A 12425-nucleotide genomic window follows, 5' to 3' on the forward strand; every position below is an offset into this window, starting at 1 on the left:
TGTGTTTTGTTTTGGGGCTTTGGATTTTTTTGTTTGTCTTGAGAGGACTGAAACCCACCTCCCTAGGGTTACTGTTGGCTAATGGGTGAGAAAAACTAGGGGATGGAGATTGCATTCTTAACCATTGAAGCTATTTTCTATTAATTTTTTTTCTGCAAAGATCCATTGGACCAGAAGAAGCACATGCAAGAGAGAGAACATTAGTCCCTAACTGAGGCCCCTGGGTTCTAGCCTTTATTTCAGAGTTAGTTTATATTATATGCAATGACTGTTTAGTTTGAAATACAGTGCTGTATTTATTATCTGGAGCCAAAGAGCCCATTCTCTTGCTGAGTGCTTGAAACAACATGTGGAAGTCTTTTCTCTTTTTCCCACATGCTTTGTGGCATCCAAAGAATCTTTAATACCTTAGACTTACGTGGAGCAGCTTCAGTGGGAAAGACTGGGACAGCATCTACTGAGGAAGACATGTAACTTGCTGAATACTGCATAAATGAAGGCAAATATCTCTTTAAGCAATGGAAAAAAAATTACCTGAGACTCCTTTACCTTAGGTGAATCCTGTTAAAACCAGAGTGCACTAAAAGAGGGAGCACATGCTACCAGTTTGGTGCGGAGCATGCAGTCTCACAGATGGGCTCAAAAAATGCAAACCAGATGCAGCAGCCCAGGGGAGACAGACAGCAGACAGCACTGAGCCTGGGGTTTCAAAGGTGAGAACACATCCAGAAGGAGAGCTCTAAGGAGAAAAAGGCAGTTTTTAGAGCCTGCATGTTCTTTGGGAGCTAGGGGACCAACAAGCAGAGGTTTTTGAGTACTGCAATGTGGGTTTCTGCTTCTATACCATTCTGCCAGCCTAGATTTATGTGAGCTTCCCAAGCAAGATAAGAACTTCAAGTCTGGGGAATTCAGGGATGTGTCCTGGGTTCAAGATGTGGGCATGCTCTGTACCTTAACCACTGACAAGGCTGGCTGCACCTGAACTTTTCTCTCCCATACACACATGTACCTCTCAAGTGCCCTGGCTGCTGCTGGGAAGAAACCTAGCAAATGGGCTGACTGAAAACAGAAGTAAACAAGTCCCCAGCTTAAACGCTGGGGCAATCACATGCCTGAAGTGCACTGCAGGACTCTCCCCGCAGTAAGCCTCACTACATGACTCATTGTGCCAGGACCTTGGCTCCAGAATTTGAGACCAGGACACCAGTTAGATGCCCCCAGCTCTCTTCAAATGAGGAAAGTTCTCTTCAAATGAGGAACTCAATGTTATAGATATTTCTTTAAAAAATAAATCAACTTTTAGTAGTGGTTCTCAAAATACGGGACTACTGATGGTCCACAAAGCAATCAGAAGTGGTCCATGTCTGGTTTCCAGCCACATTAAATTGTACAATGTACGGGCTTATTGGTTCCAACAGAAGGTCTTGAGGATTAAGAGGGGAACATAGTTCAAAAAGTCTACAAATCATTGCAGTATCACAAGAGAGAACTGAGTAGAATCCAGGAGTAAGCAGGTAACAGCCCTTTAGAAAAACAGATATTATGTGATATAAGAAAGCACAGCAGTCTTATTGCTTTATACATATATACAGTGTTTTAAGAAAAATAATGCAAATATGGGAGGCCACTGGCTTTAATTACACTTACACCTAATTCATCACTTAGTTTAGTGAGATCAGAAACTTTCTTGGGAAAACGTTGTAATTAAACTTTGAGAACTTTAATTTAAATTTTACTGAAACAACACTGATGAGGCATGATCTTCATCTAAAGACTTCAAAATCAATAGTAGTATGGTGTAAGATTAATATTGCCTTATATTTTAATTTTGTTTGAAAAGACTCATACGTTTCTATGGCAATGTGGCTGTCCGCAGTTTTCTATTTACCTCTTCTCTGATTCATTGATAAGTGAACAATAAAACCCAGTAAGTGTTCTGCACATAAAGTAAGGGCTGCTGTAAAAGGTCTGGAGAACATTAGTAGTATGTTTGCAATACCTTTTCTTTTTTTCCACCTTAGCCCCTTCCAGTGAATATAATTTACTGTCATATTTTTAGTTCTACGCTTTAGACTTACAAGATAAAAACTAAAGATCTGTAATCTACAGTTATCAGATAAAAATACTGACTTTGCAGAGAGTGTCTTTAATACATCTGAAGGGCCCATAAAGGCTGAGAAACTCAGCTTTCCTGCGTTTCCTTGCTATCGCTATTCAACTTTCTGTGAGAAAGAAAATATTGTGGGAAATAATGGGACAGTTTTCCCACGGGCTCTTTCAGTACAGACAGAGAATGGCATCACTGTTTTGTTTTGTTTTTTTGTCTCCAGTACAATAACCTCCTATCCCATCAGCACTATTTTTTTTTGCATTATTATTACTCCCGTGGAGACAGTGAAAGGCAGGGATACAGCATTCACAGGCTTTGCCAAGTGCAGCAGATTACGTACATGAATAGCTAACAGCACACTAGGGGGTATGATTTAGGTCAAATTTCTTGTTTCATTCCAAAAGGTTATAGATTTTTTAAGCCATTCATTGTTTAATGCACCACACAGCTTATACCCATACATACATATAACATGAACTATCTTTTCCCAGTTTTATGCAGAATTAATTTGTGTTCCTAGGCAATGAAGGCTGGCAGAAGTTGATAGTCTGTAACAAACTGCTATGAGTCTGTAACAAAGCTCTATGAACACTCAGAGCTAAAAAAGGACAAATAAGTTAAGAATTCATTTAGAGGTGACCAGATCTGAAATCCCTCAGGATTATGATACAAACCAACTTCTGGCTCAGCAACTGATCCAAATGTAACTAGAAACAAACTGATGGGGAAAAAAAATGGCATCATACGACTTTGAATAGTGTGATTAATGAAAATGCTGGTATTTTACGTTACTTAAAGAGAAGACAAGCATGTATTATGAAGCAAGTCACATGAGTTTAGACAGTCCTCAACTTTGTGCTATGAGAATCAGAGAAGAAATTCTTCTAAATGCTCAGTCATTGGCACAGTCCTTAAGCCAGGGCAGACAGGTTCAAATATAAAGAACCACATTAGACAGCAGTCAGTTTTAGGGCTTTTTGGTTATTTAAGTTTGTTTGGAGTTTTTTTCTGTGACCTGGTTTTGTAAATATTTTAATTTCTGAAAATATACAATAGCAATCGTTTCCAATGTCTTTGCCCCAATTACCAAGTGACCTGGTAACCACTCTGGTCCTAACAGTGGTTGCCTAATGTGCACAAAACAAAGCATGCCTTGAACAGTACAGATTTAATACTGCTGTCTATGCACTTTAAGAGCTATGATCTGTGTTAATGGATACAGAACGGAAGGGCTGAACAGTTTAAAGCAAGAGAGATCCATATTTTCCCTGAACGTGGTCTAGGAGCTACAGTGATTAACGTTCAATACTAAGATAGATGATGTAGTTTGGGGAATAGCGTTTTCTGTCAAATTCAGCCTGAAAATATTAGAATCAAGCATTAGAAAAGGCTTGAAGATATTGATATAAATAGATAAACAATGTATCCTCCATTACATTTATTTATATTTAATCACACTAGGCAGTTTTATGTTTGCCTTATTACAACTCCCTGTTGTTTGAACACAAAACACACCGTGTCCAATTTTTCACTTCAGTCCAGCTTTTTGCTGGACTAATATGAAAAATTAATAAGTGAGGATCAGGATTTGGAATTACTTGTACCACAGCGCATAGCAGGGAGAAAAGAACAAGGAACCAAAATTAGTTCTATCCCAGGGAGAGAAGACAAGAGGGAAGGGAAGACTGTGAGGAGGGAACACTGCATTAAAACTAGTATTGCGGAAGAGAGAAAAGCATAGGCTTCAGAGGACAACAGCAAGAAGGAAAAGAAATGTGAAGAGAAGATATCACTATGTCCTTAAAAGATTCCCTCTGTAGTTGTTTTCTGCTGAGTGGCAGTAAATGCACTGAATTACTCATTAATTATTGTAAGGCCAAGCAGCAATTGTCAGCCAGCAGCTGCCAAATACACATGGTAGAACTGCACTGGTCCAGAAGGTTTATTCCTCAGGTTGATGTAATCTGTCTCTCCAGGTCAGACAAGCTGATCCACACACATGGGAGCAGTATTAAAATATGATAACATGCGCTTTAAGATTAACAGCCAAGGAACACAAGAGTCATCTGAGCAGTGATTATTCGACAGGTGACACAGGTGTCTGCACCCCGGTCAAAGCAGCAGTTACACAGGACCTCATCAAAGCCAATACAAAGACTCTCATTGGCTTCAATAGTCTGGAGACGTTTCACAGCTTTCAAGCAATATACAAAGCTATCACAGTTTCAGTTGGAATACAGTTAATTTTCTTCCTAGTTGCTGCTGGGGTTAAACCGTGACAATAGCTGACTCCTGCCATCACTCTAGAGGCTAGATTCACCACCACAGAAGCCACAGAGAAACTCCTGTTACTATCAGCAGCAATAGGGCTGGGAGCTCTGCCCTTAATACTTCAGCACGGAGTTACAGTGTGTTGCCCACAAAACACTTCTACAACTGCCATTCTTGCTCTGTGTCTTCTGCTGTTGCGAAGCACTCACAGGCACTCACCAGAATGCTTTTGCTTCAAATGGGAAAACAAAAAGTGTTGAAGAAGCACAGTAAAAAGACAGAGGGGGTATAGTCTTAAGCTCAGGAGGAGTTGGGACAAATGATCAGAGGTGTCTTGTGTCTATGAGACCTAGTGGTTCCCACATCAGCCTTCTTCGCAGCTTCCTGCAGCTCCTGCCATCTTCCTGGAAGTAGCAATTTCCCAGAAAATTTGGCAGATGATGCCACCTAAAAAGAATGGTACTGGGGAAGCAAGCTCACGTATACTGTATACTGCCTTAATTTGAGCGCTTGCAGATGGCCAAGTGAACAACAGCTCCCAATGTCATGTCTGACTAAACAGAGTTAGCACGGTTTTAGATGGGTAATTACCAACCAGCAAAAGGGACATATTGTGTCTCTCTGAGACTTAGACTGAGCCAGGGTCTCTGGCTGCCACTGCAGCTTTTTCAGACACTTCTTTTCAGATTATTCAGATTTTCTGGGTTTTTTTTTAAAAGCAGCATCATTCCTGCATTACCATTTCTGCCTGCTTATATAGGTCAGCCAAATAGAACACGATACCATACCTCATCTGGAAACCAACCTCGCTTATGGACACATAGATGGGTATTCACCTGTATAACTTGTGTTGCTCAAATGAACTAAAATAAGCTACGCTGACAAAAGCGCAGTTTTACTAATACAAGAAGCATCTGTACTAAGGGCACATTGCCAGCATACTCGATCGGTATTCCTGCCAGAAAATGCCCCCTTTACACACACAGACTATGCCTACAGCCATTATGTCTTGTTTCACTTAAGGTTTTAAAAACAAAAATATGAAAATATCATATGTGTACTGCACTGAGGTCATGACGTTTGGCTACGGCTGCAGAAAGGCTGAGACTGTACCGCTGCAGATATGAATTTCCATGAGCACCTCAGTGGTGATTGCAGTGTTAGCTTCCTCTAACTTCCCTGCAAATTAAAGCCCATGGGTAGGAGAGGGAGGATCTTTCTGTTAACATCCCACCACTACCTCCAAGTGGCATGTTGTTTTGGCACTAGGCATTAGGAGCTCTGAAATATTCTTAATTACTACTTCTGTTGTTGGTCAAGGCAAACAGGAGCTCAACAGGGCACTCAAGGCATGGCACTAGTTAATGAGCCTGAGTAGTCCTAGAAGGAGACCATGAACATATTTAAACCTTTATGAGAAGTCAAATTTGAGGAGCTGAAAGATACCACATGATTACCTGAATCATTAGCAGGAGCTGGTGAAGCTTTGAAAAACAACGACGCCTTTCTGTACCCTTATGTTGTTCTATTTTGCTCCCTTATCTTCCCTCCTCCACCCCCCCAGTCTATTTCACCTCTTTGTCCAGTGTCCTGCAACAGAGGAACCTCTATCACAACCCATTGAGCCCAGCTCTGTCTAATATTCCTTCTCCCTCTCCTTGCAGATTGGAAAACTGACCATAGCAAGGAATGAATCTTAAAAACTGTCTTACAAAAGAAAAGGAGACCAAGAGACTTGATCTGTTAATTTATTTGAATAAAGCAGGTAAGGTCTTGCTGCATCATTTACAGTACCTACACTGAAGACAGGTGCTAAAGCAAAGCTTTTATCTGTGAGAGTCATAGCAGGAACCAGGAACCTGAAGCTGGAAAAACACAAGCTGGAAAACAAACAAATGCATTTCAGTAATGAAAAAAAAAATAGGCACTGAAAGGCATCACAAAGGAGGGCAGCTCACTGCCCTTCCTCCTATAGAAAGAGCTGGAACGTCAGCTTCTTAATTTAAGATCTGCAGGGTACAAAAGAGTATTTGCCTGACTATTCTTTGAGTCCCCAGATTTCCAAATTCTGAATAATGATTGTACACGGAGGGTGTGGTTTATTGCTGCTCCTTTAAATTAGAGTCCTCTCCTGAACTACGGATGCGCAGCACTGCAGTTAATACATTGTTACGGTAGCCTAATTTGAGGCTGAGGTGTTTAGAGACAGGAGAAATCCAGCTAATCCAACTCTAAACATAATCTCTTGAACCACTACATACCTGGCCCTCTGAAGTCTTTCATATGTCAAGGAAAAGGATAGCAAACCCCAATCCTCAAAGGACTCTGTGCACAGAGAAGAAGGTGCAGAACGGACAACACAGTTTGCATTTTCATGGACTGTATATGGATGGTTTTGGGAAAACAAAATGAAGCAGAGGACAGTTATCAGACTGAGCACTCCTGGGAGAAAAGACCTGGGTGCAGCCCCAAGTTTTGTGTTGAGGAAACCCATTCTTGCTGAGAAATGCTACACATAAATCACAGGAGTTTTATCCACCTTCACTAAGCATGGAGACTGTTACTAGAGATGTTCTCTAAAATGAAAGAAAGTAAAAAGAGGAAGTTAAAAGCATCATAAAACATCTAACTTCTCATTAACTGCTTCTCATTAACTTAGCAAGAACAAATGAGGCACTTCAGCAAAGCACACTGGTATTAACAGAAGTGAAATTCCTCAGTGGCCCTGATGATACCATCTATCAGGAGATAGACGGTCTCAGGATTTGGATTTCCATTCTGAGACAGGTTTTGCAGCACTTTGCTTCATGATGTTTAGAGCCATTTCAGGGGTAATTTAACGTCCTCACACAGAAGCAAAGAGCTGACAAAACCCTGTGTGTCAGGATAAATTACCGGGTGCAAGTGCCAAAGCCACGTTCCAACTTCATGTCAGGTCTTTCCATCTTGTCCCCCTATAATAGCAGGTTAGGCTGTTTGTTGTGCTGAGAATCCTTATTTTATACGTATTTATATAAATCTAAATACATATTTTATATATGTATTTATAGTTGAAACTTTTACTTTCTGTCAATGCCAGTATTGACAGAGAAACATAGTTTATTCCAGACAGTAAAAGAGGGGCTTTGTCTAGGAAATGCCTAGGGACCATATGGTTTCTGCCAACCCAGGGGGATTCTCAGCTCAATGTAACCGTAATAACAGCCTTCTGAAAATGTAATTCAATGGACTATTAGTGAAAAAGGCCTCTCGCTGATTCCCTCCTTCTCTCTCCCTTCTAGGGAATTACCTTAGGAACGGGAAAAGATCTAATTGTCTGCTGTCGTCATGGACTTGAGCAAACCCGCTGTTGCGGGTTTTATTCTTTGCTGTGCAAAGAATTAAAGATAGGAAACTTTTTCCCACCCACTCCGCTTTGCATTAAGGCTGCTCGGCGCTGAGACACAAGCCGAGGAGCCTGCGGCAGTCCCTGCGGCGGAGCGGGGTACCACTGTGCCGGTGCCAGTGTCGGTGGCGGGAGGAGCCCCAAGGACTGGAGCAGGTGATGCTGAGGCCGGCAGGTCTCTCCGCAGCCCTCCCGGCCGCTCCCGCCCCGGAAAGGGTGGAAAGCCCAACCCCGGTGAAGGCCAGCCGGTGCCTGCGGGGCAGCCGGAAGATATCCGGGGAGCATCTCCGGCTGCCGCTGTGCATCCCAAGGAGCGCCCGCCGCGCCGCCCTCCCAAGGGAGTCCCCTCTCGTCTCCGCCGCCTGCCGCGGTGCCTTACCTCCCGGAGGGGCTCCCGGCGCCGTGCAGCCCTCACCGAGCCCCCGCCGCCGGGAGAGCGGAGGGATGCCCCTCTGCCCGAACGGCCGCTGCCGGCGGCGCTGCTCCGCGCCGTGCCGTGCCGCTGCAGCAGGACGGCCGCCGCCGGCTGAATGTGCTGTCTCACGCTGGACAGGCTCCTCCCGAGAGCTGCTGCTGCCGCCTTCCTCCTCCCGCCTCCTCTCCTCTTCCTCCGCCCGCGTGCCCCCGGTAGCGACACCCCCCTTCCCCCACCCCCGCCCGGCGGAACCGGGGCGGGGCCGCGGGGCAGGTGGCGGCTGCGGGGGAAGCGATGTCCCTGCCCGGCCTGGACCCGCTCTCCTGCCCTCCCTCTCCGGCAACCCCGGCCTGAAGTGCGTTCCCCCGGCTCCTCCGGGGGCCTCTCGCCGTCACCCCCACGCTGGCGCAGGTTTCCCCTGCAGCTGCACGGCTGGCGATCAGCCCAACCACGGCATCACCGTCACCCCCCACAACAGCATAGACATCACCCACCGCAGCATCCTTGCCACTATCCCCACGCAGCAGCTGTCAGCCCCACAATGGCTTAGCCATCGCCCTCAAAGCTGCCTAGATTTATTCCCAGTGCCTGCCTCTACTTCAACCTTACCGTCACCCCCCAGTGTCCTCATCATCACCCCACGGCAATCCAGCCATCAGCCCTACCATGCTTTGGCCATCAGCCCCTTAGTAGCCTGGTCAACTGTCATGAGGGCTGCAGACCCCTGCTTATGCCCTGTCCTTTTGGAGAACAGGGAGAGCTCCAGAGCAGGTGAATGATACCCAGTTTTCACGGTTAGACAGGGGTAATGCTGCCCAAAGGCAGAGGATTTTTTTTGTCCCTGTTCCCTCAGATCACTCCTGTGGGGACAGGTATCATTAAGGAGGGCCAGACTTCTTCTAGACGCACACCCGCTCCTCTTCCCACACCATCATGTCCTCCTGGGGAAAGCAGCCAAGCAGAGCTGTTGGAGGTAGTCCATGTTCCTGCAGATAACATCCGTCTCCGGTGTAGATAATCCAGCTTTCCTCTCCCTCTTATTGCACATGGGTATATTGCCTTACACAGGAAGAAAACACACACCCTTTGGTACCATGGTTTGCTCCTTAAAAATATGATGTCCTGGACATATGACTCACTATGATATGACTCAGCCCTCTGGTCCGAGAGACAGGAGAGGTACCCTTCTCAAACCTGTCCCTGGAGCCATGTTTGGTCACCATCATTCCAGGGCCTGTCCTGGGAAGAGTGAGGTATACCCAAACAACTGAAAAGCCATTCACATCACCTCCAGCTCCTGTCAGATCCAGCTGGAGTACACCTGGCCATGGGACAAAGAACCCTGAGGAGGTGCAGCATCCATTGAGGGTAATGAAATAACGGTTTCACAATTTAATTGGAGTTGAAGCAGGAAAGATTTGTATCTTGCTCTCCTGTAAGAACCCTTAAAGAGCAACCTCTGCTTGTGCAGGCTAGAGCATGTGGGAAAGAGCCTGTGGGTTTAAATGCACGGTTTGGAAAGCTTCCCATTTGGGGCACTCATTTTGCAACTCTCTATTAAAATAAGGCCCTTTCAAAATCAGACACTCAAAACTGAGCTTCAGAAAGTGCTGTTTGCTTTTGGAAGTGTTGGCCTTTCTCTCAGCTTTAGCATAAATCCCACAGGGTTTGTTTTGGTTTGTTTGGATTGTGCATCATTTGCAAATTCCCTGCAAACTCAGCGGATGCCTTTAAGTTGTTCCTGACCTACGAGGGCCTTGAGGTCATTTAGTATTCCTGAATTGACAGATCAGACTGGTTGTCCACAGTGCTTGAGGTTCTTGAGTGCCATGAGGTTCTGCTAACATACACATATAACCATGATGACATCTTGTACATGTAACATAGTATCATAGACTATATGTATCATGCAATCACACTGTATGATAATCATAGAATCACAGGATCACAAAATGGTTTCGGCTGGAAGGGACCTTAAAGCTCATCCAGTTCCCTCTGCCATGGGCAGGGACCCCTCCCACTAGACCGGCTTGCTCAAAGCCCCATTCAACCTGGCTTTGAACACTACCAGGGATGGGGCACCCACAGTTTCTCTGGGACAACCTGTGCCAGTGTCCCACCACCATCACAGGGAAGATTGTTTCCTGATGCCTAATTTAAATCTACACTCTGTCAGTCTGAAGCCATCTCCTCTCATCCTATCACTATATGCCCCTGTAAAAAGTCCCTGTCTCTGATATGTCATTAATAAGTCTTCAAAGTTTACTAAATCCTACATTTTTTGTTACAATATAGTGCTATTTTATATTCCACCAATTACTCACATAGGATGCTTTTTTAAAAAGCATTCTAAACCACAGTTCAATGTGACACAGTTTCAATGTTTGTTATATTCACAGAGCAGAGATGATCCGCTCTTTTCAAGGTATAAAAGTAAAGCACCAAAATGGAAATGTCAAGGAAAATCTGTAAAAAAAACCCACCATGAAACACAATGACACGTGTGGTAAAAATTATTATTGAGTAATGGGAAGTCCTATATAGAAAAGTTTGTAAAGAACTTCAATGGCTGGGGTAGTATAAAAAATGCATGTCTTCTCAGAATCAACTGTTGTAAGGAAATTTGGAGAGAAGCAAGTCTTGCTTCATATTCTTAACAGACAATCCTAGGACTGACAAGCTTTGGGAATGCAACAGAAATACACAGCCAGCCCATTTTAGGAGTCCTCCTTCGAATTCTTCCTTGAGAAGTTATCCTTCGAATAAGCTAACTTACAAGTGATACTCTGTTCTCTTTGACCTCATTTTTACCATTGTCTTCTCTAATCATCCACAGCAAAAGCTCTCACCATTTTTGCAAATCTCTAGGGATGTAAACTGTACACTAATATTACAAGGGTGAAATCGTTATATTCCAGGAGGATGTGATATTAATTCTTACAAAAAAAAAAAAAAAATTCCCTATGATCATTAATGTCTCTTCAACAGATTTAATGAAAAACATCCTGTCATTTCGGTATACCCCAGGATGAGTGCTAATTTTACATTTTCCCATTAAACACAAATCCATTTCCATTAAAACCAAATCCATAGAATTATCCAACTCGTTATATTCTGCCAGTAGGCATTCTCTGATTATGTCTCTCTTCATTACCAGGTGAATATGCAGCAGGGCAGGGTAAAGATTATTTTCAAAACTTTAAAGTTCTCACGCTATGAAATGAGGAGGTAGTTACTGAGCCTTGGACTGCTTTATTACAACAACAGAGGGCAAACTTGTCAGCAACCACAGACACGGGACAAGCTGCCTTCCGTACAGCAGAGGTCAGTTGTCCATGGACAGACAGCATCCATGCTGGCATCTGAAGAGAAATCAAAGATTGAGGGGAAGTTTGAGGCTCATTGCAGCCAGGGATTGTGTGGAGTAAAGGCTATGGATAAAACTATACAGATTCAATGTCTGCCTGTCTCCCCTCTTCTATCTTACAGACACATGTGTAAAACTTAGAGGTTTCTGTGGACATTAATAAGTACAATATGTGGTTGATTACTAGATTGGCGAAGTTCAAGAGAACACAATTTCACATCATTTATTTTTGAAGTTACTTTATATATATAGAGTTGTTCACATGTAAGTTACTAATGAAGACTGGCGTAAGTTGCTCTGACAAGCTAATAACCATTTATGATGCAACATGAGACAAATAATTAGTAGTGCATTGCATTTCCCTGCCTTAGGCACCAGCAACTCCTACTTCACAAAAGGCAGTAACAAATAAGCAAACCCTCTTCGAAGTTTGTGCCACTGGAAGATTAAAAATGAATTTCAAAGCAGACAGTTCTAAGGCTTAATGGAAATGGCAGCACTTTTTAGACACTTTGCATGATAGGCTTCACCTGGGCTCTGCAAATAACAAAGGATGTTACAAAATGCCTTCCAGCTTTTCAAAGCCAATGATTTAAACAAAGGCTCAAAAGGCAGAATGAAATATGAAAGCAAGCTTTAGAAAAGTGGGGAATATCACTTCTGAAGTCACGTCTATTGTCATGGCAGTAAAGTCACTATAGCGCACTATTCCACATGGCATTAGAAATCTTTTCTTTATAAATGAACTAGTTGGTTAGTCTTGGAAGAAATACATGGGTGGCTACTTGGTTATGAAAAAATGAAGCAGAAAGTATTTGAGGGCTTTTCTTACTGCTTGCTAAAACCAGTCAGTTTTCCAGGCAGATCACTGAACTGA

At 43.5% G+C, this 12425-nt stretch overlaps 1 protein-coding gene across 14 annotated transcripts in view; it reads right to left on the reverse strand.

Moving 5' to 3' along the window:
• Window positions 1-8369, reverse strand: part of DYNC1I1 (dynein cytoplasmic 1 intermediate chain 1) — a 192323-nt gene extending 183954 nt beyond the window's left edge. For all 14 annotated transcript variants that reach the window (XM_062605072.1, XM_062605068.1, XM_062605082.1 and 11 more), the window contains exon 1: window positions 8146-8369. The gene's annotated coding sequence lies outside the window, so the exon portion shown is untranslated. The remainder of the gene's footprint in view (window positions 1-8145) is intronic.
• Between the last annotated feature and the right edge of the window lie 4056 nt (window positions 8370-12425).

This window comes from Pezoporus occidentalis, unplaced genomic scaffold, assembly GCF_034315485.1.
Source record: "Pezoporus occidentalis ecotype Australia unplaced genomic scaffold, CSIRO_AGI_Poc_V1 ctg9, whole genome shotgun sequence".
Classification (NCBI taxonomy): Eukaryota; Metazoa; Chordata; class Aves; order Psittaciformes; family Psittacidae; genus Pezoporus; species Pezoporus occidentalis.